The sequence below is a fragment of the Dermacentor albipictus genome, chromosome 4, assembly GCF_038994185.2.
Source record: "Dermacentor albipictus isolate Rhodes 1998 colony chromosome 4, USDA_Dalb.pri_finalv2, whole genome shotgun sequence".
Lineage (NCBI taxonomy): Eukaryota > Metazoa > Arthropoda > Arachnida > Ixodida > Ixodidae > Dermacentor > Dermacentor albipictus.
Window position 1 is genome coordinate 130,986,203 of NC_091824.1, and position 16,339 is coordinate 131,002,541.

Below are 16,339 nucleotides of genomic sequence, written 5' to 3' on the forward strand. Positions count from 1 at the left end.
GAGTGGCGCCTGTTTTTCTGGCATTTCGCGCATGGCTCAACTCTGTTCATTCTGCTGCTGCTAATTTTCTTCTCAAGAAATAACAGCACAAGCAGTAGGATGATCGCAGAGCTCGCTGAAAAAGAAATTTGAAAGAAAAACTAACAGCAATGGACAACGTAATGTTACTCCTAAGCATTTAAAAAAAAGTTCGTACACATGCACATGGTCAGTACTTCGAGGCTAGTTTGCACAAAACGAGTCATTTCCACACCGAACTTAAGGCACCCTTTGTAATGTCAGGAGGATTCCCAGCTCCAAGAACAGTCATTAAAGAGATCGCGTTATTCCTCATTGCTTTAAACTTGATGCACCATTCTCGGTTTTACTGGAAATAAAGCGATCAAGATAATAGCACATGGGAGATGTCCTCATCTGGTTCATTACAAGCACATCCTGATGGTTCAGCGCGTCCTATTTTACGCAAGTAGTGGTTAGCAAAGCCCGAACCTAAGTAAGGTTCACGCGTTTCTCAGTTAGCTAACAAAGGCTAAATTTCAGTTCAGGGTCCACGGCGCACAGCATAGATATTTTCGCTGCATCATCAAACCATGTTGCGGAAGACCATTCTGTGGGAAAGTTTTATCACGATGCGTCATATGTCGTGTCTCAAAGAGAAATAATGCAAATGCCGCCGTGTTTTGTCATTTTGTCTATGTGGTCGTTCCCAGATAGTACAATAGTACAATGGGTCTGGGAATCCATTCAAATGCAGCATCATGTTTACAAGACGCTGTATTGTGCACATATTTGACAATTCAGACAATGATTTCACTCTGTCATGCCTAGGCGTGGATGCTACAAAGAAGCTCTAGCGCAGTCTTCGAGCCCGAGCCGACAGCTTAGCTCCAAGGGGCATCACTACCGGCCATAAACTTCAGTGCTTCCAGTTTGGCACATAGCTGTACTGTAGTAGATGATATCGAGAGAGAAATATTAGGTATACGCTGTTTCCTCGAGGTTGGAATGACAATGATTTATCATGAGCTATATATATACACACACACACACACACACACACACACACACACACACACACACACACACACACACACACACACACACACACACACACATATATATATATATATATATATATATATATATATATATATATGTGTGTGTGTGTGTGTGTGTGTGTGTGTGTGTGTGTGTGTGAAGTAAAACGCAGGGTTGAACTTCGCATTTCTTCTTTCTGTCTTCTACCCGCTTTCCGCTGTCTCAGTGAAGCGCAGCAAACTAGGTGCAACTTCGGTAACCTCCCTGCCTTTCCACATTTAATTTGCCTTTCCAAAGCAAGACGCATTAATACGACTTCGCCTTAGACTTGGACTTCGCCGTAGAATGCTACAGGCCTAAGAAAATAGACCGGTAACAAGCCAAAAGACAGTGCAGTGATCACTAGCTGAAAGAAGTGATCAAGATTGGTTACAGTCCGTATACCTCGTACAAGTCCACCTTTTACATCACAATGAATGGAAAATAGCGGCAGTACGAACAAGAAATAACCAAAAACAGACAAGTATGCCACAGGAAGCAGCTCATCTGTGTGTCTTGGTCTGACTTAAACAGGGCAAACCTGTAGCTGTACTTCAAATGTGCGCGAGGGCATGGACAGCGTCGGTTCCGTCGAAAGCACTAGCGCTCCCTGCCAGGCGTGCGAGCGGCGTTCTCTGCTGGCTGGTTTTGCAGGCGTTATCGCTCAGCTGTTGGCGGTGCCTTCCCCCTCCATGAGGCGCACGAAGGGTTCAGTAATTTACAAGTGAACTTCTGAGCAGAGCATCCTACGCGCGCTCTCACTTATGCAAGTCTGCTGTGGTTTCTTGTATAATATATTCTTCTTTTTTTTTGCTCACTTTGCCCGCCCCTTTAAAGGGGTTCACAAAGCATAATAAACGAATACACGAGAACCTCTCCTGCTGTAGAGTCAGTGAAATGCGGTGTGCACGACGCTCGAAGCAGAACCCGTCGCTGCTTCAGGCCTTCCGCCGCGCCAATACACACGAGCGTTCTTTGGGTCTTGAGGGAGGACAGGAGGAGAGAGAGAGAGAGAGGAGGGGGGGGGCGAGTGGCCAGACGCTTCCTCTATGCTTTAGACACGCGAGTCTTGACTGGCCCGCTTGCGCCGACGCGGGGAGTCGGAAAAGGAGGAAGCGATGGGGAGAAAACGGAGGGGCACCGGAGAACGGAGGGGCACCGGAGGTGACGTCACACGGCAGGAAAGGAAAGGCGAAAGCTCCCGGAGAGCGTGCCGCTAGAGGAGGAAACGAGGGCGACACACGAAGAAAAATGTCAAAGAGAAATCGTGTGGGACACGTCGGTGGTGAGAGAGGAGGCTCCTGGGAAGAGAAGACGGGACAGGGTGACGGAGGAGATTAAGACAAAAGAGAATATATTAAACGACCATATAAATACAGGCAGTCCCGAAGCAGGGAATGCGATCAGCCCGAGGGACCCACCGCACGCCGTCGTCGGTGGGGAAGGAGGAGTGCCCAGAAGAAGGGCTCCACGGTGCGGCTCGGACGCCGGCTTTCCGCGCGCCCGGGGCATTGGCACACGCGCTGCCAGTCGGCGCAGACGCGCGCACCGCACCGACGACGCGCTCCAGCACCCGTGCCGACGACGTGTGGAGGAGAACCGCTGTGTGCTACTGCTGCTGCTGCTTGCCTGCTAGGACGGAGTGAAAGTGCGCTGTGTACGGAGGGCTGAGAGGCAAGGAGGGTTCGGCGCTAATCTCTTTGACCGGTCCCCGAGGCAACGGGGGCGCGCGTTCTGCCCATCGAACACCGTTCGCTCCGCTTGTTTGATCGGTGAATTAGCGGACCGCTCGCTACACTCCGCCTGTTTTTGTCTCCGAAGCTTGGGACTCGTTAACGTGCTCGCCGGCACCAGTTCGAACATGGGTTAGGCTGCCAGGATCGCAACTTCCGTCAGCGCAAGAAGTCTTGAACTGACCACCGCTAACGTTTGGGCTGTTTGTCTCTTCGCCGTCGCCGTTCTGCTGACCACCACCGTTTCGGCCACGAGAAATTTCGGATGACTCTAACGAAGTGGTCCCGGGTCGATGCGCTCTTTTCAACTTCCGGTAAGCACCTGCAGATTTTCGTCCGTGCTGTCGTACCTTTAGAATACGCAGATATTTATGAAGCTGTCATGAGAAATGGGTGTTATTTAAAAGCAAGAAATGGTGGATAATATACATCTGAGGAAGAAACGTATTTCTCTTCCATAGTCATCCCGTTGATCATTTTATTACGCAGTTTGCATACGCCATAACAAAATCTCCATAACAAGGGCTAAGGAACTGTGCCCTTCAAGAAACAGTACCCTATTTGAAAGAAAAGAAATTATTACCGGAACTGGTACGAGAGTGTTCGCACAAAAATCTACGACACGTCATGTTTCATCACGTCGCAAGCACTATAGCAAGAACATGAATAGGTACACTGAAGCTCGTTTTCTAAGAAATGAATGCTAATCCGCGTGAGTAGAAACAAGTTTCCAATCTGCTGATTACATTTTTGTTTTACACTTATATGTAGGCAGGTCTCTTACAATAAAGCGAACCTTATCAAGAATGTTGACACCTCTTGCGAGAACGGCAACCTATGCTTTTCGTGGGCGTTGAATACATTTAGCGGCGAAAGCAGTGAAATCAGCGGTCATTAGCACTCATACATTATAAGTGTCTCTCACTCGCCTTCCCGACGTGAGAGGTTCAACAATGTGCTGAACACTTTCGAAAGCTTATGCCTGCTTTATTCATACTAGGTTTTCAACGTTAAGTCCCTATAAGTAAGGAACGTAAACCGCCAAAATTGCTTTCTGAGAACTTTGCTGGTCACAGGCTGCCCCTATAAATACGTCGTTTGGTTGGAATATATTGAGGTGAAAATGGGGCCTGTGATTGTGGAAAAAATGAACAAGGAGCCCAGAGTGACTTTTACTTCCGCTTTCAAAAGAACAGCACTTCCTTAAAATCTAAATGTGTAAAAAAGTTTTGCCCTCTAGTGACACTGCCAACTCTTTCGCGCTGCCGTGCGACAAAAAAAGAAAGAAATCACTTTGCTACGAATACAGTTATAGCAGCATATAAAAACACTCAAGGAAGAGTTCTTCTGAAAATTCTTTAGTCACGACACAGCTACCACAAAAGAAGGGTAGGCAAAGAAGGCTTCGCTCAAAAAAAGTGTGCACGGTGATATTCTGAAAGGTACGATCGTTATTCCATGAGCATTACAAGAACCATGTTGAAATGAAGTTCGTCTTCCCTCGCGAACAAGTGGAAATGACAAGAGCATGAATTCATTAAAGTTTCGCCGAACGAGCCGCACATGTCTAAAAGCGGAAGGCCAGTGATCGATCTTGTCGAGCATCATTAGGAGGCCAAGCGGACACCCGTGCATAACGAGGTTACGTGAAGATCAATAAACAGGTCGAAAGATAGAGCAGAAAAAGTACGATTTCTTCTCTTTCCAAAAAACAAATCGACAACTTAATTTTTGCTTCGCGTGGTTTAGCAGACTATCAAGCTCGAGCCACTGATGTAGCCAGAGCTTTTTCTCGGGAGGGAGGGGGATGGTTGGCTCCCACTTGACATGGGATGTGACGGAGAAAAGGGGGAGGCTCTGGGAAGGGTGCATACTAACACAGAAATTTCGGGTAGGAGGGGGGGGGGGCATGTGGCAGGTGTGCCACCCACTGGCTACTCCACTGGCTCGAAAGAGATTGGAAAGAGTGCGTCATTGTTTTTTCACTGTATCTGAAGAGTTGAGGAATGGTCCACTACTTCAACCGAGAAATCCGCATCACTGTTTCAGGTTGAAAGAATAAAAGAGATAAAGCCGAAAAGTCAGCGAGAAAGTGTCTGGTCACCTACCCTACGCTGGGGAAGGGGAAAAGGAAAATTGAAAGACGACAGAGAAGGAGAGGGAGGAAAGGTGCGCTGAATTCGTGCATTCGTTTTGTTTTTGTTTTGTTTTTCGCTATGCACAACAACACACTTAGGCACTTGCCGTTGGAATGCCCAACATTACACAGTTGTCGCGCTTTGTTACTGAGCAAGTTCTAGCAACCTACTCTTGCTCGAACTGCGCCGAACAATATCTTGTTTTCGGAAAGTCGTCCTTCAACTCGATATGAGGCTCGCAAAGCTGTCCAGGGATACCTGACGACAGCGCGACTATAGATTGACGTCTGTAAAACTCGTACCCTGCATGTGATGCGACGTGTTGTATTGTGCCTTAATTCCTCTTCATCCTATTTTCTTTATCTCCTTCTTCTTTTTCTCTTTATCGGTCTGTCGGGTGGGCGTGATGCCCCTTTTGGGAGACAGTTGCTAGTCCGCTTCTCTTCCTTTTTTGGTGTTTATATTCGTTTACATCATTAATAATAATAACAATGATATTCACAATGCACACACATCGGTACAAAATAAGCATCGGCCTAGAAGTGTACAGATTCCTATAACAATTACTAGAGGGAACTCCGCGCTAGTATTTACGTGAGCTGCAAGTATGGCAGTTTATCAAGCATGAGAAAGTTCATTATGCATAGCTTGGTCTAAACTTTGTTCTTCGTTCTTCAAACAGCCTTGCGCATTCGTGAACAGACTGTTTTCAGCAATATGTTGTGTCATAATAGCAACAACTTGCAATGACTATGCATGTGCGCTGAGAGATTGCCCTGCCGAGTACAGAAAACTACGGTTGCTTAGAAATTTAGAAAGATAAAGCACAAGAAATAACGTCACGAGAACGAAGCACGAAGATTACACAAATCAAGGTACAGCAGGTCGTTCCCACGGTTGCTGAATGATCGCTAAATTACAGCTCATCAAAGTAATTTTTGTAGGAAATTACAAAAGTTACCGAAGAAAATAAAATACAAACTAACAGAAGAAGCACTTCTTCATGCTAGTTTGTGCTTTCCTTCTCTGTCGGTGTTCTCGTCTCCTCTGACGCAAGCTGTACACATAGCACAGGTCAATGAAAGTACACTAAACCCAGTTCGTCGCTCTGTCACACGTGTGCACGCCTCAAGCAGTGCAACACAGTTAAAGGCGTTGGCACAGAACAGTCGTCCTCGAAAAAGACAGCGGACATGACTCTGCAAGTGCCAAGCTCTAGTTTATCGCGCAGTAGGGATTCATCGAAGTCGCATTTTCCTTCTTATTGATTTATTTTCCAACATGAAAATCACCGAGTTACAAAGACGAAACCTATAGAGATCCGACGAGGATGTGGACTCGTCCATAACCACACAATGCTCGAGGCTAAGGAAATAAAGAGAACGATGAAGGAAGTTAAATCTTCTTGAATTTTCAAAGTTCTTGGCACCGCGAAGAATTTGTTCCGTTAGTTTACAGAACGCTTATAACTGCCTATTCAGTTTGCCCAGGCCATATTTGTTTTGTCGATTACTGTGCAACGACTTCTTGCACATAATTCATTTGAACGTGCTTGAACAATAATGCGCCAAGGGATCTGAACTTGCTAACGGCTTCCGCAGACTGTTTGTGCACCTTGCACAGACAAAACCTCCAGTGAACAGCCATAGTTAGAGTTGAACTCCAATGACATTTCTCAAGCTCTTAAATTCGTTTTCATAAAGGGCAATGAAACTTCCGCTACTCATAAAGAACCGGATAGCGCTGGGATTGGGAGACATCAGCAATAAAACACTTCACTGTTGGAAGCCTTGCCATTCACCGCTGCACAAATTTAGTGCGTTTTGCTGTTTGTGACCATTCACAAACAACAAAGATATGACCCCTTAGCAGTAAAAGTTAAGTATAGCTGCGTTTATTTTTCTTTCGAGTGCATGAGTCATGAAAACACATTTCTAGAATGACACCACAGGAATTTAATTGTGCAGCAATAGCGAAAGAGCCTGCGGCTACGCAACATTTTCACAAAGAAAGAAAAAAAATGAACAGGCAACAACAATAATGTTGCTGAAAAGTCCTTATCATTAGTCACGTTCCCAAGTTAGCTTAGCGATGACCATCGACTACTTTAAACGTTTTTCTCACTGTAATATACATTTAAGTAGACTATCCCTAAAAACATAAATTCGACGTCAAGGAGTAACTCACGTCACCAGATAACCCCTAAACATGTGGTTTTTAAAACAATGCTTGATGTATAAGCAATCCAGCAATGATGCCCATAGTTGTCACCAAACACTGGCTTTTTATAAACAGGCATGACTGCTTCGTTTGTCTTGCAGCTAGCACCAGTCGCCGCACGTATACAGCAAAAATATCTTGCATGCTGCAGATGTAGCGCGCAAAGAAATATGAAAAGAGTTGTTTCAGGTTTAAAGCTTATTTCACTGGCCTCTGTGACTCTTTATAGTCCTGCGCAATGTTCTACATGCGAGCAGTGCTTATTCTCTCCTCCCTTTTCTCTTTCTCTTACATTCAGTGTAGGAAAGCAAACCAGTCGCTCCCTACCTTTTCTCTGCTTTATTTCTCGCTCGCTCTCTCAACATGAAGAAGGTGCAGACATGATTACAATATTCATTGCATTAAGTGTAAATGAAAACATTTCCGTCCAGAAGAGTATGAAATCATGATATCATTATGCTGTATTTCCGCACCTTGAGTACACCTCCAAAGGTTTCACAATGTGGCATAATCAGCACCGTAAATGGTCACGCGCAACGCCTACTACGCGTACCCTGCGCTTTCTTCTCCATGTCAAAAATTACTGACAGTTGAGCGACGTAATTATAACCAAAAGGCCGTCGTTGGATTGCTCCGAACAGTACCCCACTTGCAATTTTCAGCACAGTAAGCTGTATTGCAGTGGCATGCGTCTATGAAAATTTCCCAGAGTAGCAAATGAACGCATTGGGAGTAGCCGTGTCGAAACAGACTATAGAATTCACAAACAAAATGTTACCACTTCACAAAGCTTTGGCAAAACTCGCTATTGCTTCACAAATTGCTATTGTAAGCCCAATCTACATTCCACTTACCGTTATGCAATACCTATTTAGTATTTACGCCAACTCCTTCTTTTATGACAAATTCTTGTGTGAAAGCTCCTCGCAAAGCAATCATGCAATCTTTAATGAGTTCAGAGCTTTGCTTCGTTGGAGCGAGCGTTGGTGGAGGGGAAATCTCCTTAGCGGGGTGAACACCGCATTGCTCTGTTAGGCATCCCAGCATAAAGGTGGGGTCTGGGGATAACGAGCTAGCAGAGAAGCAGCATTCGCCGCGCGCCATCAACGCTCCCGTCGCCGGGGTGATCGTTCAGCGTTCGCACGCATGTCTGGCTCATCGGCCTGGCTCGATCGGCTTAATGAGCACTTCGCGCTGGATTGCAGATCAGGAAAAGTGGCCCTGACGCACCGTCACTTCCATTTCCGCGCCGCAACCGCTGCCACCGCGCGTGCTGATGCGCTTCCAGATCACTTTGAACTGAAGTGAAAGGTTACAAGTGCACCAGGGAAGTGCAAAGTAAAAAAGTTATAGCACGGAAGAGCTCACCTTCCGCCTCCTTAATAATTGGAAGTCTGCGTGCGCTAGTGTTGCTTAACTTTGAGAAAAGCAGGACCTGAGATAGCGCATGTCAGCGCCTGCAAAGCTGTGTACAGTACGTGGGCTGCGGCGATAAAGAAAAGCATTGCAGTGGGATCAAGTTTGGATGTCGGCTTACCGTATAAGATAAGGTGTGTGCGCTTCTGAAGTTCCGCCTGCACTGCAATTTATCATGCAGCCTGCTAACACTATTGTGCGTTAAGTGCTGTTTCTAGAGCGGCGCGAAGTGTTCGTAATTTGTCCCAAGGATCAGCTGACGGCAGCCGTCACAATGAGCGCCTTGATATTTGCTGCCGAGGTGTAAAGCTGCATGTTTCAGATTTTCTTCCGCTGTGGGATGTATTCTCAAAGCAAGCTTAAAAGACTGTTTAACAGATGTGTCGCCTCTCAGAGAGCACGCTATCGGAAGCTCAACGCGCTCGTTAAAAGGAAAGCGAGCAAGTGCGCGACGTGAGGTCGTGATAAATGACTTCCAATTACTTCCCCAATGTAGGTGCCACGCACTTTTCACCGCCCGTGTACGTTTTAGAGACTTGCTCAGACTTCGAAAAGCAAAGTGTGATAAATAAATGGGTGATGGCGGTCGGCTTCTCTCATCCACTTGGATTTATGTGTTTTTTTTTGTTGACTTCCTTTTTTCTTTCTTTTACTTATACACCACAGTGTTCTTAACATTCTCGGGGACTTGCATAGCATTTGGCGTGCATAGTAAAGGCATCAGCGGCAATTGTCTCAGCGCCTCATCATCAGGAAACAGTGAAGGAAGAATAAACACGCGGCTTGTAAATATAGCTTCGTTCCTAAATGAAAAGGATGCGCCGCCTATTTCCTAATTTGTTACACACTACGCTTCCTTGTGATTGCCAAGCCGAAGTCGACATGTTTCATATTCTGACGGGCGTCTTAAGAAGTCCAGTGAAATAAGAACCTTATTGTCCAAAAATATGATAAACGCTTTAGCATCATAGTTCCCCTCACATAATACAAGTTTCTCAGGATTGCAAAGTGTCTAAATGTTTCTAAAAAAAAATTATTTCGTTTGGCTGCGCATCAGGTCATGAACCGCCTGGTGTACCGTACCTCTTTCATCTGATTGAGCTTACCTCCAGTGCCTGCTTGAGCGGTTAAAAGATTCGATAACCACTCGATGTAACATCCGTAGACAATGAAATGGCAGGTCTTAAATGACCGCGTCTATTGCACAGGTAGCGTGAGGACTAGCGGTATCATGATAATATGCTGCAACTCGATGTGCTTGACCCAGGCGATGGGCATCTTTCACAGGTGTCACACCAGTCGTGAAATTTCTAATCCATTCATACGCCTTGCTGCTGTGACACACGTGCATTACCATACTTGACTTTCATTCTTCAATGACTTTCAATAGGGTTCACGTGTCGAAAATTTCATCACAGAAATTATGTCGTCCATATCGCAAGTGGGATAGCCATGTTCGAACTTGGAGTGGGATGACGTTTTCGACGCGAAAGCATCAAATGGCTCATTGGGCAAGAAAGCCGGCGTCTATCGTCTGGAGCAGCGACACGACTCCTGAATTACCACTGGCTACGACCCCACGCCTCGAGCGCGCCTCCACGGAGCAGAGAGGGCAAAAGAAAGCACCTGCTAATGTGATAGCGCGCCAGGCGTTGCATGAAGGGAGAGTCTCTCTTTGAATGCATAATGCTGGGTGAGGGGAGAGTCTCTCGTTGCCCAGAACGTCGGCGGCATGCGGCGTTGGCTCCGCAGGCTGCTGCTGCTTGCTCGCTCGGGCAGCACGTACCGCTAGGGTACATCACTCGCAGCGCAAATCTCGAAGGACCGCTTAACGGCGTTCAACTGGACATTAATGTTTCACGTTCACAACTCATAGAGAGGCTTAGGTGCGCCCGAATTCACTAAGTCCACGCTTCCGCCATATTTAAAATATTGGATACAATAGTGGCAACGATTTTGCCATCTTACAGGTCAGTGGCATGAAATCTTCAAATTCGATAATAAATTAAAGGTTTTCATTTACTGACCTTTGTGACTATAATTATTTCATTAATTAATATTGATAATTATTTAATTAGTAATGTTGCCTTATACCAAATTTTAGCAACGTTGTACGCATGTAACTACACACAATAGGAACGAAAATGGGGGAACTATATGCAATATAGAATGTTATACTGAATTGAATGACATGCACCACACTTGCTACAATTCTAAGTACAATGTATAAGAATAAACAATAGGAAAAAAGAAGCTATAAAAGTAGAAGAAAGGACGGATAAAAAAAGACACCCGCCGCGGTTCGCTCAGTGGCTATGGTGTTGGGCTGCTGAAAACGAGGCCGCGGGATCGAATCCCGGCCACGTCAGCCGCATTTCGATCGGGACGAAAAGCGAAAACACCCGTGTACTTAGATTTAAGTGCAGGCTGAAGAGTTCCAGGTAGTTGAAATTCCCCGAGTCCTACACTACGGCGTGTCTCATAATCATAAAGTGGTTTTGGCAGGTAAAACCCCATAATTTAATTTAAATTAAACGTATGGAAAGAAAAGTCACACTTGAAGAATGATCTCGGCCAAATCAATTTTTTCCCTTCCTCACTGTACATAATATTTATTTATTAATTTTTGTTTATGTCGTACTGCTAGCGTGGGTTCCATGCCTTAGGCAGGAGTGGGCATGCATAACTTTGTCGCTTGCAAAACTATTTTGACATGTAGCATCCCAAAGACATAGGGACATAATAAATAACTGAACACAGAGGAACAAACTGCATTACCTACAACAAAATGCATCATTATACAATCAACACAATCACACATAAAAAAAAAATTAGTGCGGATTCCTCATTGCATTCATGTGGCTAGCATCGGCGCTACGTGCAACCAGAAACTATAGTCATTGTGCGAGAAGGGAAGTCCCGCCATCAAGACTGCTGTAGCTCGGATGCACTGTGACCCACACACACTTACCACACGTGGCCCTGCCAGAGGCCCGAAGCGCACAATCAGGACTCTCTTTCATCGCTGTGGGAAACGACCGGCCCATCAACCAGCTTCCTATTCGGCTTCCGACTGACACCCAGTCTTCTTCCCCTGCCTGTTTCATCTCTATATAGTCGCACGGGGCCAGAATTGAACCATGCCCATCAGTGGCCATCCTTACTTTTAATCAGTCACAATACCCAAGACCACGGGGTTTTTACCGCTAGGCCTGGCTCTCATCCTTGCCTCCCACGACCGCCATGGTGTGCCGTTCTGCATGGCGCAGTTCCTACTTGGTTGGGTGCATCTAAAGCGACGTGGGGTAACGAGGGATGGAGCTCAGCGCAGGCTGTAGACTAGTGGAAGGATCCCGTGTTCGTGGGATAGAAAGTCACTGGAAACATGAGCTATGGAGCGTGAGTCAACAGAATTGAAAAGGGAATGATGAAACGGGTTCATTACAAACTAAATGAGCATAAGAAAAAAGAAATAAGCCTGGACGTTCTGACGTGTTGGTATGCCATACTAAGGAATGGTTAAGCGCATAGATGACGAGGTCGTGAAAGTGCTTGTGCGTGTCTTCTTTCACGTTCTCGTAATCTATGCGCTTAACATTTCCTAAATATGAAAAATAGTCAAGAATGAGAAAATAAGTTTGCACTTGGCTTCAGGGCATAGGGATTAAATGAATACGTAAAGTTGGAAGCTCCCTTTAAAACCAGGGAGCCTTGTCTATACAGAGGAAAGAGTGTCTTAAAAAAGGCAGAAAAAGGAACGCGAGCGCAGAGAAGCTAAATTACTGTCACGCTGTCCAATGAAGCCGTCGAAGTTGTTAAGTTCGCATGATACTACACTGTACAGAAGCCAGAATGCGGGTTAGGCACAGGAGACTAAATAAAGGGACTGGTCTACACCAAAATTACTCTTTCTGTATATGCAAGGGCATCGAACGAGACAGGAAACGTAGTGCAGCGTGAGTTATGCTGGATTTTGCCGAAAGGTAATTTTCCGCAAGAATCGCAAATAATTTGCATGGTTCTCTAAAATTGGGAACCTTCGAAGACCTTCAGAAGGAATACGTTTACATCTGCGTAAGAGGCATCCGCGTTCTGCGAACTCACTTCCGGAAACGTCAAAGCCGGTGCTTTTATACAGCATGAAACGTTACTTCTCTGTATGTATTATACAAACACTGCGAGCAACTCTATTGGAATATTCGAGTCAATGAGATATTCTAATATACTACGCTTTCCTTCTCTCGTTCTTCCTATTTTTCGCTTTCCTCTTTCTCCACACATTGGCTGGTCAACCGGGCGATACATTGGTTAATCTCCCTGCCTTTCTCTCTCTCTCTATGGCTTCACCCTCTTTAAATGCTTTATGAGGTGCCGTTTACATAACATTTACTCAACTTTTTGTGAAGAAGTTACTATGGGTAGCTACGTTCTTTGAAATGTTGAAGTTTTGGCGCGTGTAAGGCCTTTTTCGTAAGAGTGTTGTGTGGCAAATTCAACCTTGTGCAAATTCAACCTGTGTAATTCTTTACAGTCGCTCCAATATCGGCCGAAAACAGGTTCAGATATAGTCTGATGAATGAATCTCCTCATTACGCACGTATCCACATAACGAAATCTAGGTCGCGATTTTGTAGTGGTGCATTCTTTTCTCTCATTTTGGGGGGCTACTCTTTTTCCCACTTTTCGCGCTATGCCAGTGATCAGAGCGACACCGAACCTGCGTTATCAATGTGATCAGCCAGCCGCGAAAGGGGAATCATAACAGTGGTATAAAATCGAGCTGAAGGCATCGCCGCCCTGGTGTGCCCCCTGGCTAGAAACTTCTGTTCAGTCTATACCACCCAGGCTCCATATTTCCATACAGCCTTCTTATAACTTGCTTACAGGGTGCACTTTCCCACGTTCCCGGATGTAATTTCCTTCTGAGACAACTGCAAGCAAGAATAAACGTGTCGTCTGGAGGCGAATGCCCATAGTTTCGAAGGCGCTTACTTTGACTAGCTTGCCTCGTCAGGGAAGTACTCAACTTCGATGACTGACCTTGTTATATACAACAGGACTGTTTTCGTATGTGGAGAAGAAAACCACCTGCAAGCCGTCGTTGCTGAGCGACTGTAACTGGTCAGCACAATGAAGCAAAAATTGCCCCGTTCAAAGCAGCACCTATTGACTCGCAGACATCGCCGCAAGAATTCTCCTCCTTCCTCTTTCTCGGCTACACGTCTCTACCAAAACTTAGTGTGTGCCGAGAAATAAACAAATGGCAGAGAAAAGCGAATGTTTGGCACCGGGAACCCTGCAGCCACGTCTGCGCAATTACCCGAGAGCGGGACCGGAATCCCGGCCTGTTATGTTAACTCAATACATTCCCGGTTAGGCTTTGTCGCTGTCAATGAAAGCGACGCCCTCGGGTATAGTCGTGGCGACTGGATAGAATGCCAGTACAGAGGGACGGGTCCTATGCATGTGAGGCAGCGCCGACTGACGCTGCCGCAGAAACAGAGACCGCGCCGCGCTATTGGTAGAACTGACGCGAAAACACTTTGGATCGAATCACGAATGCACGTGTTCATCATCGGAAAAGACGTTATTATTTGGATGTGCACGCGGACATAAGCTTAGCGGTAATTCAATGTGTCCAACTGCACTATGTGGTGGGTGTTTCTCTATGCGTGGTGTATATAGGCAAAGGAAGCTCGGTTGGTTGATTGTACTAGAAATTCCTTATTATCCACCGTGAAACGTAAAGTGCAAATAACTAAAAGAAGACTGCACATACGGCGAATTTATCTAGTAACAAGTAAAAGCAAGAACGTCAGTTAACTGCATTTCACGGAAAGAAAACATACGGCTTAATCGCACTGGAATTGCCATTGTGTAGATGATGATGACAACCGACATACAAAACAAACGATCACTGACGTTTCTCCTTGAAAGCTTAGTCTACTGCAGTATCAAGACTTAGTTGCGTGGCGTGGCCGTACGGACCACAAGGCTACTGAGTGAGTCAAGTTAGGAAGAGGGAATTCTCGAAGAGAACTAGAACTGGATGTAAAGAAAGAACGATTGAGTTTTTGAAGTGATCTTTAAAATATGTGCCCCTATGTTTCGTGTCTCCGCACTACGCCAGTGCTGCGTGCTTAGTTATAAAATGTGTGAAAAATGGCTTACGTCGCTGAATACAGAAAAATGCAAAATGATCTCTCTCACACGCAAGCAAAACATTTCCAACTACTGCTACACCATTAACAATTACCAACTGTCGCAGGCATCATCTTATAATACCTTGGTATTCATTTTACACCCAACCTCTCCTGGTTTCACCATATTACCACCATATGCGCAAAAGCTTCCAAATCTTTAGGATATTTACGTCGAAATTTACATACCTGTCCCACTCACGTTCGTCACATAGCTCATCAGACCTTCGTTCGCCCACGGCTTGAATTCGCCGCATCTATCTCGTCCCCCTACCAAAATTACTTAATTAACATGCTTGAAGCGGTTCAGAATAGGGCCGCCCGTTTCATTTCACGCAATTATGACAACCATAACAGCATAACGCAAATTAAGCTCAATATTTCACTTGAGCCCCTTAGTGCTCGTCGCGACATAGCCCTTTTATGCCTTTTTCACAAATGCGCATACAGCAACAGACCATTCCCACTTCACCTTGATGCTCCTTCCATCACATCACGTCGGTTGCATAATCACTTAAGTTTCACGCGATTATATGGGTCAACTCACACCTTCAACTCATCTGCTCTTCCTCGCGCCATACGTTTGTGGAATGGTCTTCCAGACAACGTCGCATCCGAACCAGACCACTACAAATTCCGTCAACTCCTGCACTCTTTCTTTTCGTAATAAAAACTTGCCACTAGTTGTTCCAATTTTGTTTTACTTCCGGTGCCACGTTCTGTATACCACCCATGTATTTATTTATTTGTTATTTTGACAGCTTTAAGACCAAAGACATCCGTCATTTTTTTTTGTACCATTGCACGTGTTTCTTTTTCTTTTTTTTGAGTATGCTACTTTGTGCCCGACTGCATTTCTTAAATTGATAAATGTTTTTACTGTGCACGCAATTAGTACCTGCGTTTTTATCAAGCCCTACCATTGTGCGTCTTTTAAACCCTGCCAACAGTTCATGCGCCAAGATTCCGCATATTTGTCAGTCTATCTTCGGTTGTAGTTTCTTTTCTTGTTGCTGTTGTCACTGTAATCGGTATACTTTATAGTTCTTGTGTGCAGTTTTGCCATATCTATAATGCCAGCCAATATTTTTTTTCCTCTTCGTGTTATCCTTTTCCCCGCCTAACCTTGTATTTGCCGTAATACCACATTATCATCCATTCCTCTCCTTTGTGTTAAATTGCAAATTTGAGCCGTACGTTGTACACTGACAAGTTACTTTGTACTTTTTATTACCCCCCTTACTCAATGCCCTGTTAAGGGGCCTGTAAGGTATGTTCAATAAATACATAAATATTGCCTGCGGCCCAGAGAGGACCATCGCAATTTAACGAATGCTCACACGCCAATGTTAATGAGGAGCTGAGGCCGTGTGCTTCGATTCTGGCTCTTGCGCAGCCTCCGTCACACAAGTTTTCCACAGCGAACTATCCTCCGGTAGTTAGTATAATATTACAACTGCTATGCCTAGATATTGCCCAACATTTACCCTGGAGAATTACGTCCCCTTGCGCAGCTGATGGAATCAGCTTTTCTCACGCTTCAGAGCTACGTGGC

General features: G+C 45.3%; 2 protein-coding genes across 5 annotated transcripts in view; one reads left to right on the forward strand and one right to left on the reverse strand.

Annotated features, from left to right (window-relative positions):
- The window catches only part of LOC135898362 (aldo-keto reductase family 1 member B1-like), a 296,512-nt gene that overhangs the window by 100,302 nt on the left and 179,871 nt on the right, over positions 1 to 16,339 (reverse strand). The window lies entirely within an intron of this gene.
- LOC135898428 (cell adhesion molecule 3-like) overlaps positions 2,456 to 16,339 on the forward strand; it is an 82,603-nt gene continuing 68,719 nt past the window's right edge. Inside the window, exon 1 of one of the 3 annotated variants that reach the window (XM_070537583.1) lies at positions 2,456 to 3,124. The gene's annotated coding sequence lies outside the window, so the exon portion shown is untranslated. Of the gene's footprint in view, positions 3,125 to 4,865; positions 4,980 to 16,339 lie in introns of those variants that run through there. The other 2 variants (XM_065427356.2, XM_065427357.1) reach the window with 2 other exon arrangements.